The following is a 12,835-nucleotide window of genomic DNA, read 5'->3' as shown; positions in this document are numbered from 1 at the left end:
GAGAGCTGAGTGTTGAAGTTTCCCACTATTAATGTATGAGGTTCGATATGTGATTTAAGCTTTACTAATGCTTCTTTTATGCATTTATGGCATAAATGTTCACAACTGAGATGTCCTCTTAGTATATTGTTTCCTTTGATGAGTATAAAGTGTCCTTCCACAACTCTTTTGATTTAGTTGAAAATTTATTTTGTTAGATATTAGAATAGCTACTCCAGCATGATTCTTGGGTCTATTTGCTTGAAAAACTTTTTCCAAACCCTTTATTCTGAGGTAATGTCTACCTTTATTCCTGAGATGTTTTTCTTGTATGAAGCAGAATGATGGATCTTGTTTTCACATCCATTTGGTTGACCTATGTTTTTTTATTGGGAAATTGAGTTCATTGATGTTGAAAAATATTAATTACTGTTATTTTGATGTTGGTGGTGGTGGTGGTTGTGGTGTGTATGTGTGTGTGTGTGTGTGTGTGTGTGTGTGTGCTTCCTTTCTTTTGGTTTTGCTGGTATTGGGTATTTACTTTGTATGTTTTCTTGGGTATAGTTAGCCTCCTTGGGTTGGAGTTTTCCTTTTAGTGTGTTGAGCTTGATTTGTGTATAGATACTATTTAAATTTGGTTTTGTCGTAGAATATCTTCTTTTTCCCATCTATGGTGAATAACAGTTTTGTTGGGTATAGTAGTCTGGGATGACATCTGTGTTATTTTAAGGTCTGCAAGATATCTGCTCAGGCCCTTTTAGATTTTAAAGTACACTGTTGGGTATAGTCTGCCTTTATATGTTACTTAGCCTTTTTCCCTTGTAGCTTTTAATATTCTTTCTTTGTTCTATAGATTTGTTGTTTTGATTATTATGTGGTAGGAGGATTTTCTTTTTTGGTCCAATCTAGTGTCCTATAAACTTCTTATGTGTGTATAGGTGTTTCTTTCTTTAAGTTAGAGACATTTTCTTCTATGATTTTGTTGATAGTGTTTTCTGGACCTTGGAGATGGGAGTCTTCACCTTCTTCTATTCCCATCATTCTTAGGTTAGATCTTTTCATAGTATCCTAGATTTCATGGATTTTTATGCCAGAACTTTTTTAGATTTAACATTTTCGTTGACCAATTTCTTCTATTATATATTCTACATCCGTTGTTCCTGTTCTCTTCCCTAGGTTTTCCACCTCCAGGATTCCCTCAGTTTGTGTTTACCCTATTGCTTCTATTTCCATTTTTAGGTCTTGAACAGTTTTTATTTATTTCCCTCACCTGTTTAGTTGTATTTTCCTGTATTTCTTTAAGGGATTTATTAATTTCCTTTTTAGAGGTATCTATCAACTTTATTAGATTGGATTTAAGGTCATTTTTTTTTTTGTGTGTGTGCTTTAGTTGTGTTATGACATCTCAGGCTTGCTTTAGTAGGATAGTTAATCTCTGAAGGGCCACATTACCCTGGCTCTTGTTGATTGTATTCTTACACTAGCCTTTAGCCATCTGGTTGTAGGAACACCTGGATATTCCTGGTGTAGTAGGTCTCAGGCAGGCCAAGCCTGAATGTTCTTAGTGCAACTGGCTTCGGGTAGGCATCCTCAGGCTGGACAGTGCAACTCAGGGAGCAGTGCACATCTCAAGGGAGCCGGGAAGGAGACTGAGAGGGGGAAGACTGGGTCTAACGTGGATGTTCCTGGTGCAGCAGGCCTGTTGAAGGCGGGTGGAGTTGTGGCTAGACTAATCGGGTTCAGGGAACAGCTTCAATTATGGTGTCTTAAGGCAGTGGAAAAGTAAGCTAGTCCCCCACACTAGTGGTCTTCAAACTTGAGCATGCATTATGATTTCAAAGGGTATGTCAAACATAGACTGATGTGTGTTTCTGACTCTCAGGTCTTAAGGAAAGGGGTTGGGCATTTTCATCTCTAACTAGTTACCATGTGATGTTGGTGGTGCTAGTTAAGAAACTATAATTCAAGAACTATAAGGTAGGTGCCAACTGGACTCCAGACTCTCTTTTGGGAAAGGGTCTGTCTACATGGCCCTAGCTGCCCTGAAAATCACTATGTAAACCAGGCTAGCCTCAAACTTATAGAAACCCACCTGCTTTTGCCTCCTGAGTTCTGGGATGGAAGACAAGTGCCACCAAGTCCAGCCTGAATTCTTCTCTTGAATTCCATATTTTAATAGATGCATTTGTTGCATGTTTGCTATTCCAACTCCTTAGAAGCTGGGTGATCCCTCTCACTTTTAGATCTTCCAGAATGTTTTTGGGTCCTCACTATATTGTCAGATATACCTGGTAGGACTTTTATTCATGGCTTCTGTTGTTATCTTCAAGATGTTCCTGTTTACTATTTACCTTCCCCAGCTTTCAGACACTAGGGACTTCCCTAACTGTGGTCACTTCACAGCGAGTTCATACAGTCTGTGGTTCCTACTATGTCCTTGTTCACCAGTGACCAGTCTGGTCTGTGAGACCTGTCCCATAATTTTCCCTTTCCAGTCTCCTCTGTCCCATCACAATTAAGACATACTCTTTTAGATGATATTGACTTCAAACTTTTCTCTGTTCAGATGACCTCTTCTATCCCCTTTCTGGAATGACAGTCCCCATATTAGTGCATGGCACTCACAAACAACAGTGTTTCACATGAATCCTGACCACAATTCATTAAACCATTGTAGTCTTTCTCCATAACTTTTGAATCATGTGCATGTACCAAACACACACACACACACACACACACACACACACACACACACACGTATGGAGGAAAAAGGTCAACGTCATGTGCTACTTCTCAGGGGGTCAGCCTTACGTGTTACTTCTCAAGATGCCGTCCACCATGTTTTTGTGGATACAGAGTCTCTCCCTGGACTAGAAACTCACTCATTCAGCAGGCTAGCTGACTAGTGAGCTCCAGAGAAGGAACTGCCCGTCTCTCCCTCCCCAACATGTGAAAGGACTGAGCCCAGCTTACCAAGCATACCTGTGAGTATCTTTACCCACCGAACCATCTCTCCAGCCATGCCTTAGCTTTTAAGACACAGGTTCTGGAGCTGGAACTCAGCCTTCACACTTGTAAGGCAAGCATTTTCGTGACTGAGCCTGTGTTGTACCCATCTGTCCTTTGAAAAGCACTAACTTTGGGCTAAAGGCTTCCAAATATTCTTCTCAGACTCATCACACCTCTCTTTCATTCTTATGGAAGTACTTTCGTTGCTTGAGCCAGGGCTTTACACAAATGTTCATCTGGTTTGTTTGTTTTGAATAATATTTCAACTAGTAGAGGTATTTTCTTTTAAAATATATCTTTTAAAATAAGGGGGCTGGAGAGATGGCTCAGTGGTTAAGAGCACTGACTGCTCTTCCAGAGGTCCTGAGTTCAATTCCCAGCAACCACATGGTGGCTCACAACCATCTGTAATGAGATCAGATGCCCTCTTCCGGTGTGTCTGAAGACAGCTACTGTGTACTCATATAAAATAAATAAATAAACAAAACCTTTTTTAAAAATTTAAAATAATTTTTGCTGTGAGAGGAATATCTGTTCATTATGAGTGTCATGGAGTAGAGATGAGCAGAAAGAGCATTAGGATTTATGTTGAGCCACCCACCCACTGTGGATCACCATGGACACTTCATTTGATGTTTATCTTCCTCGAACCTTCATCATTGCCTTTCCAGTAACCCACAAATGCACACATTTCTGCACATAAATGATGCACGGAGGTGATTTTTGTGATGTGTTTGTATACACCCATCGTACAGGCTGCTCCCTCTAGCTCTGAGTCAGCCCCAGAGCGGCTCCAGTGTTCTGTGAGAGTAGTTGATAAAACACTGTGTGGGGTGGGTAAGAACAGACTCCTGTTCCACAGCCCACCACCCACCCTCCAGGGCTACTGACTCATCCCTCAGTGCTTACTGGGTGGGAGTTACTGCCAGTCAGCCATGCAGAGCTGTACTCAGGCATTTTCAAACCTTCTCTGAAGGACAACCCACGGGGTTCTTTCTCTTTAAATCAGATCTGTCACTGTGAAGCCTGCAGGTACGGCAGAATTCTCAACCCACCAGGCTTGACACTGTATTAATTGTTTACGGATACCGACCCTGCTGTTCACAACCCTAACTTCTTTCAGAAACAACCATTTTCCTTCTTTCTTATTTTCCAAAAAGAAACTGCAAGGACTCTGCCCAGACTTTGGCTAATTCCCTCAGCTCGGTGGGGTGGAATTCATCCAGGTCTGAAGAACTGAACCCTTTACAGGGACATTCTCCTCCTCTCAGCCCCTTCACGGTGACTGTTCTAGTCATCCATGTCTGAAAGCTTTCACTTCCAAAGAGCAGACAGAAACTGGGAGCCATAAGAAAGTTCTCACACCGTACCCAACCATCCACTTTGAAACCTGAGCACAGTCTGTCCAGTGTGCTTTACCCATGTCCAACAAAATATTATTTTAACGCTTCTAGATGCTTATATATACTTTGATTTTATTTCCTTCTGATTCAGTTTTCCAGGTATGACTTCCTTCAATGCCAGACATCCTCTGAATGCGCTGCTCTCTTCCGCCCCTCCCTCCCCTCCACGTGTGTGTGTGTGTGTGTGTGTGTGTGTGTGTGTGTGTGTGTGTGTGTGTGTGTTTATGCCCTCATATTCCTGTCCCTCTTCCTTTACACCATGGTAGTTTTTAAGACTATTCCTTTCCGTATTTTCCTCCAGTCTTAATCTAATTCTGTATCCATAGGTTCTAGCACTATCAGCATACCTAATACTGCCTAGACCATTTGAAATTTCTGATGAATGCCTTGGGGCTCCGTCATGTCCCCCTTGGCTATCACAACATGGAACATTGTAGGGATTTCATGTGTGTGAGTTTACTAGGTTCATAGCATCAGAAACAGAGTGTGGCTAAGTCAAAATGAAATTTTCTGGGAGGCTACCACTGTGTTAGCAACCTCAGAACTGAGCTCCTCCAAAGCATTAGAATCAGTAGAGCTCAGTCTACTCAACAGAAACTGAGCTGCCCTTATGCCAATGTACCTAAGATTAGAAGTCCTAAGAGAGAGAGAGAGAGAGTCTGAATGGTCAAGCTTAGTTCTCATATCTGTCTCTTGATGAGAGAAAAGCAGTAAGAAGGCTTTGGATGGAAAAGAGATTATGTTTCTGGGAGGACCTAGGGTAAAATTACTCCTAGTGGGGTGGATACATCAGAGACTATTGTAGAATAACAGACAACCACTACAGCTCCCAGGGTTCCCTTCAGTTCCAGTTTACTACTAACTTCTACCTTTTTGTTTTAGAACTAAGTTGATTGCATTGCTTTTGTTGATTTGTCTGCTTCTGGGGAAATGTGTTATTAGAGAAAGGTATAAGATGTTTACGTAGTGCTTTCTCTTAGCAGAATGAGACTTCCTGCAGGCAGCTTATTAGGAGAAATCCCAGGTGGCAGTAACCTCTGCATCTATTTTAAGAACAGTTATATAATTCTATTATGCCAAATATAAATAAGCAAATGCATTTACCTTATACTGACATATTGAATCAGGAGCTGGAGAGATGGCTCAGTGGCTGTGAGTATACTACTTGTATAGAGAATCTGGGCTTGTTTTCCAGCCCTTCCTCCCCATCATGCAGGTTACAATTGCCTATAACTCCAGTTCCAGGAGATCTGACTCTTTTCGCCCCATGTGGCTGCCTGCACACACGGCGCACATAAACTCAAGTAGACACTATACACATAAATAAAACACATCTTTAAAAAATACGGAATTGAGACGGCTAAGCTAACTCAATGACAGGCTTCAAATTGGCAGTTTAGGAGACTAGGCCTAAGAACTGGGCAAGTCCATTTTTGGGTGAATCATGAACCCTTACAGAATCACTTTAACAAACATTTTTTTAGATTATTATTATTATAGAGACATTGAAAATAATAAATATTGTTGCTTAACTTTATTTTTATTTCTTCCTAAAAAGTATTGATTTCCTCTCGGAATGATTACTTGTTCAATTTGTTCCCATGGTTGTGTGGACCTAATAGTCTTTAATATTTCAGCATGTCAGATGTACTTAACATTTGAGTTGATAGTTTTTCCTAGGCTCTTTCTTCTTCCACACCATTTCACAGTTCCTATTTCTTTTTCCCTTATTAAATGTTTCTTTAAGACCTCATACTTTGACTTCTGCCAGAAACCTACCCGAAGCTATGATAGTCCAGCCCTGTACCCAACCTCTCTCATATTCCCTTAAATGCATATGTCAACAGGAAGGAGTAAAACGTATATCCAATGGTGCCTTGTCTTTAAACTTTCTAGTTAGAATGGAAAACAAATGTGCCTCTCTTGACCTCCCTTTTGTTCCTACATGAGCATATAGACTTGTGGTGACTTAGACCAGGCTCTGCTTTCTAAAGAGCTCCGAACAGATATTCTAAATTGACCAGGTTGACTGCAGGCCTTGTCATCACCATGGATAATTTCATAAAACACAGCATCCACATTGAATATCAGTGCATACAGAGCTATTGGGGGAGCTACAAGAATGATTCGAATCATTGATTCAAAGCCAGTGAGACGTTGTGGGAATGTTGGTAGGAAGCAAGGAATTAATGCAGATCAAAGTTTATGTATTTATTTATTTTGAGACAGAGTTTCTATGTATATTCCTGGTTGTCCTGAAACTTGCTTTGTAGACCAGGCTGGTCTTGAACTCAGAGATCTACCTGCCTATGCATCCAAAGTGCTAGGATTAAAGGCATGCACCACCACTGTTGTTTCAATTTCCTAGTTGTTTTAAAAAAATATTTTATGTGCAAGGGTGTTTTGCCTTCAAGTGTGTCTGCATATCATGTATCTGGTGTCAACATATATCAGAAGAGGGTATTATATCCCATGGAACTGGAGCTAAAACTGTTGTCAGCACTAGGAATTCAGCCCAGTGCTCTTAACTGATAATCCATCTCTCAAGGCCTGAATTTCCCTATTAAGTTTTCTCATACCACCTGGGAGCACTTCTGCTTTGCAAACTAGGATCACAGTGGAACTACAAGATGGCACGAATATTCTTTAAAGCCTTCTGATTCCCAGGCACTATTTTGAAAATGAGGCAGAGGCATACAAACAATTCCAAATGTCATATGCCAGACTCTTCAGCTCCAGGAAGCCACCGTGCCAAGGTGAGCTGAGTCTGGGATTTGACACTGGAGTGGCCTTTTACTTTCAAAGTCATCTTATGTGGACACTTGAGACTTGCTCATTATTTAGCTTTCATTGTAGCCATCTACAATAAGAGCTGACGCTGGCCAAGCATGTGGCTACTGAAGGGGTTCCAGGCTTTGACTACACACTGCAGTTTTCCAACTGTGAGGCTGGCTGTATACAGAGATCTGGGGGGGGGGGGGTAAAATACAATTTAAGAGAGTCTCAGTGTCAGTGTGGGGAAACCAAGTCTGTGTTGCAGGGATTCAAGAACAATGTAAGAGTAGAAAAGACAAGAACACAGACTCGCCTTTTCTGCCATCAACAGGGCTGGGGGATTTCAGCGCTCTCTTATATAAATAGCTGCCTGCATCATGGCTAGGTGAGCCTACGTTAAAGGCACCAGGTCGTTTCCTTAAGAGCCACTGTGTTCAGACAAAGAAATAGTTCTCATTTGCTTTACCTGAAGCAAAGTAAAACTCAAGAGCCTCTGGAATCCCAGTGAGCAGCGCACCCAAGAGCAGGAGGGAAGTCAGTAGCGTGGTCTCCCCTTGGGTACACCTAAATCAGTAGCCATCTTTGGCATTTTTTTGTAGGGTGGTACTGGGATAACATTGTTGTGGAGGGTTCATTTAAAAGTAGATTTAATTGGACTGTGGACTATTTTAATGGGGTCTGACACTTGCTAAAAATTGGATCAGATGACCAGAGAGAGACCAGGGCCTCTAACCCACTTTTGTACAACAAAATTCTTTATGTTCACAATAGAATTCTTTCTTCAACCATGAGTAAGGCATGATGGGAAAGGTGTAGAGAAAGCTGGTGAAAAGGTGCTTTTTTAGGGCCATGGGTACCCGGAGGGTGAGGAAGGCTGGAACATATGAATACATTGCCATACTATCTGGACCTGGTTAATATATTGAAAAGAAATGTCTAATAATTTCCCACTAGCCTCAAGGCGCTCAGTGACTCCTCCCCTCTAGGAGGGAGTGTTCCAGTCTTATCTAGCCACAGTTCCTAGAGGTGCCAGGCAGCCCTTTCCCCTAAAGAGCCACAATTATCCTTCTAAAGAACCGGAGAGGCTCCATCTGTGTGGTGACATGAATAAAAATGGTATCCATAGGCTCAGGTATGTTAATGTTAGTTACCAGGGAGTACCAGGTGTGGCCATGTTGGAGGAAGTGTGTCACAAGTGTGGGGATCCTTGAGGTTACAGAAACCCAAGCCAAGCCCAGTAGCTCTCTGTTCCTGTGGCCTTCAGATGTAAAACTCTCAGCTACCATGTCTGCCTCTGCGCCATCATGATCTCTGCCATGAGGATTGTGAACTAAACATTGAAAAATGTAAGCAAGCCCCAATTAAATGCTTTTCTTTATAAGAATTGTTATCATGGTGTATAAAGTCCATTCCATATGGGCACAGCAAGCGTGTCTTGTCTTTATTGTTTTCTCTATGGGCTATTCTACACACTGTATGGTAGGAAGCTGTACTGGCGAGATTTGTATGTCAAGTCGACTCAAGGTAGAGTCATCAGAGAGGAAGGAGTAACCATTGAGAAAATATCTTCGTGAGATCCAGCTGTAAGGCATTTTCCCAATTAGTGATCAATGGGGGAGGCCCGTTGTGGGTGGTGACATCCCTTGGCTAATGGTCCTGGGTTTACAAGAAAGGAAGCCGAGCAAGTCATGGGAAACAAGCCAGTAAGTAGCACCCCTCCATTTTCTCTGTATCAGGTCCTGCTTCCAAAATTCCAGCCCTGTTTGAGCTCCTGTGTAAGACCCAAATTGAGTCTTATCTATTTGAGGCCCCCATGAATGAGACAAGAGATTGAGGATCAATGCAAAAGCAAGAGGTTTATTCATCCAGTGCACTGGGGTGGCCTATATCCAGAGGAGAAGCGACCCTGAAAGGCTGTTACAAGCAGTTTTTCTACTCTTTAGGGGTACAGGTTACATCAGCAAGGTTATCATTTAAATTCATTGGCTAAGCGAAGTAGCCTTTGAATCTATTGGCTAGCAAGCATGTGACAGGGCCATGAGATCAGAGGGTCAGGTGACTATCAGTCAGCACATTCTGTGATTTTTCAAGAATGTTCCTGCTCCTCCCAAGAACTGAGGGTGGAGAATGGAACTTGGCCTATCCCTGACTTGAGGCAGCGGGATTAAGTCTGGCGAAAGCCCCTAGGGTCCTTCACCTGTCCTGATTTCCTCCAATGATGGACTATTATCTGGAAGTATAAACCAAATAAACCCTTCCCTCCCCAACTCACTTTTTGGTCATGGTGTATCATCTCAGCAACAGAAACCCTAACTAGGACAGGAGTGTTTTCACTGTGTGGTGCTAGTGTTCAGCTTTCTTTCCCTAACAACTTCTGGAGCTAATCAATATCTAAAAGCAAGAGACACTTTGTCTCATTATTCTGGAGCTTTCCTTCCAAGGCTGACTGGCACTGTTCCTGGGCCTGTGGCAGGGCAGCACTTGAGAGTGGCGACATATGACAAATTATTTACCTCACAGCTAGGATGGAAAAGAGGAAATCAAGAGAGGTTTGGAGTCCTGTCATCCCCTTCCATGATATAATTCATCGTGAAAGTTCCACTGTTTCCTAGTAGTGCTCAGCCCAGGACCAAACCTTTATGGAGAACTGATGTGGGCTTTATGGAGAACTGATTCTTCATATTCTCTTTATTCCAGATCTAAACTACAGTAGGTGGGCATCATGATTTATTTAGATAATTCCTCATGAATGGACATTTAGATTACTTTAATATTTCAAAGTATGCTTCAAAGTACGCATCTGGGTGCCAGTGCATCTGAAAGTATTCCAGAAGGTTTTAGAATTGGAGTTGCAGATAGATAGCAGGCTCTCCATCCATGGTTTTCCAGGAGATACCACATCTTTTACCCAGACTCTACTCACTACTGCTTCTCACTTAATTGCTGAAACTTCATTACTAACTTCCTGGAGATTTCCCTGTACTCACTGAACAGAAGCAGGGGCAACACCTAAAGATGGTCCAGGTAAGTTATGTAAACCAGAGTAGCCCCATTTCAACATTCTGTCACTGTGTCCCACACCGACATTCCTGTCAATAAAAGTCCCCACTTATTGTGGCAAGGTACAGAGAAATCACCAAGGAAAGAAAGATCTGATGTTTGCTCTTCAGGAGCTGAGAACAATCCCTATCCACTACTTGGAATGCAGAAGAGCTGAGTCTGTTATCTGGCTTTCCTCCCTGCCTGGCACGGTTCCAGTTATCAGAAGAGGAACTGTTAGAACCCCATGAAGTAGACCTTGCCGTAGGCTCTGCCCCGCTTTGTGTAGCAGATATAAAACTGCCCAGCATGAGCAGAAGCCATTGACTGAGAAACAGGTTTCTCTTCTCATCATATACTCCTCCAGTCCCGAGTGGGCTTTGTTTGCTTCAGTAAGAAGTGCCGCATGTATCCCTCTCTGTTTAAGTGACTTTCAGACTACGTCAACCACAACCAACTATAAAAGCTCGGACAGTGTAATTCATCTCCACCCCCATATACCGAAATCAAACCTCATCAAGATCACTTGGCTTTACTGCATATGACATTTTTTTCTGGCATTTTTCTACCGTAGTCTATTTTGTTTTGCAAAAACATTGCTCTCAACCCACTTGATTTTATGGTCCATTAATGAGTCATGGATTGTTTCAAAAACATGACTATTTATGCCACCCACAGGCCTGACAGATCATCCAGGTACTTGCCTGTGTAATAAAAACCTTAAAAGCCTCTCTGCCTGCTAAATTTGCTCTTCCTTTAGGAGTTGAGTTCCTCTGCTCAAAGTGTACCAAAAGCACTGGAATCAACATCTACCCAAGGCTTTCTCCCTCTGAGCCGCAATAATGTGTTGGCATTGGGTGCTGGGGGTATCTGCAAGTGCACCTGGCAATGTCATTCCACCTGACGGTCTGTCACAGCTGGGAGAGCTTTCCCTGCAGAGGTCCTTTGATGCAGCAGGAAGGAAGGGAATGAATGCAAATTCTAGCCAGAAATCCATCCCACGAGGCTAACTGGGCTCCTGACAAAAGGAAGCTTACATCACTGTCAGAGGAATGATCTGCTTCAGGGAGAGGTCTGGGGGCATGAGGTCAAAGGAGAAGGCAAGAGAGATTCAGAGAGTCCTGGGTAGATTCTCCCTCCTCTATGCTTTCGCCACAAGGGATGCCACACTTAGGATTAAGTAAGAAAGGACCCAAGCATCCATCAACGAGTGAACGAAAGAGGGTGCGCACATGGGATGGAACATTCTTCAGCCATGGGGAATGGAAGGGAGTTGTGGCTTAGGCTACCTACCACACAGGCGATCCTTAGGAATATTATGCCAAATAAAACATGCCAGACACAAAGGTCGTGTTGTATGAATCATATTAGGTGAGGTGGTGCCCCAGCTGGTCACATTTAGAGTTAGAAGTAGAACAGAATAGAATAGTCACTAGGCCAAGGGAGAAAGGGGACCAGGACTTACATTAGCCTTGTGGACTATCGTGGTTGGTCTTCACTGTCAGTCTGATGGGGCTTAGAATCTTCTGAATCCTCCCGTTCTAGAGGAATAGGCTTTTGTAGCAAACCTTCTCCAGCAAGACAGACAGTATTCAAGGTATCAATGGCAGACGGGGATACTGTTTGGAGCCTTTGACAGACCTCCATATATGGATCACAGTGGAGACCTGTGGCTTTTGGATAAAGGCCCTGCTGTCATCTGCAGACAATTATCACCCTTTGAGAAACAGATCTTGGCCTTCCATTGGGTATTAGCAGAAACTGGATGCTACCAAATTACTATACAACCTGAGCTGCCAACCACAAGCTAGGTGTTATCTGACACACCACTTGCACAATAGCAAATCTTTGTAAAATGGGAGTGGTCTGTATGGGTCAAGAAAGGAGTTTCAGCGTCAGTGGGGTACGATTGAGCCACACTGGGGACCACAGAACTGCTTTCCCGTGTGATGGATGTGGGGAGAGTCCCAAAGATCCTGTAGGATATGGACCAGTTAGTTCTTTTTCTCATTTCTATGACAAGACACCTGGTAAAGAGCAATTTAACGAAGACAGGGCTTTACTTCAGCACATGGTTTACGGGCACAGTGAGTAGGTTGTGGTGAAGGTGTCACAGTGGAAGTGGAGGCTGATCACACTGTGTCCATAGTCAGGACAAAGACAGAGATGAACGCTGGTAGTTGCCTTTTTTTTTTTTTCTTTTCCTTTTCATTCAGACCTCGATCCTTACAGGCCTTAAACCTCTTCAAAAGCAGCCTTAGCTCACAGACAAACTTGGTAAGGCTTCCATCCAGGGTGACTCTAAATATAGTCAAGTTGGCAATGAAACTCAGTCATCACGAGCATGTCTTGGGGACATCGTGCCCTTCGGTTGAAGTCAGTGTAAACTGCAGAGTTTCTACCTAGGCATGACGAAAAAGGGTCAAGACCCTTCAGGAAGGAAGGTGTGGGTCACCCCTCAGAGTAACCAGTGATGCTGCTAAGATACTCACTGGGACAGGATAATATGGGGTGAACAGAAAAGTCATTATAAATGCTCACCAATGACACATGACCAGTTACAGAAACAAGGAGTGTAATCTTCATGTTTCTTATTTGTTAAGGGGATATTTGTACATATTTACTATGTC

This window comes from Micromys minutus (genome assembly GCF_963924665.1).
Source record: "Micromys minutus genome assembly, chromosome: 11".
In the NCBI taxonomy this organism is placed as follows: Eukaryota; Metazoa; Chordata; class Mammalia; order Rodentia; family Muridae; genus Micromys; species Micromys minutus.
Note: the sequence above shows the minus strand (reverse complement) of the source record.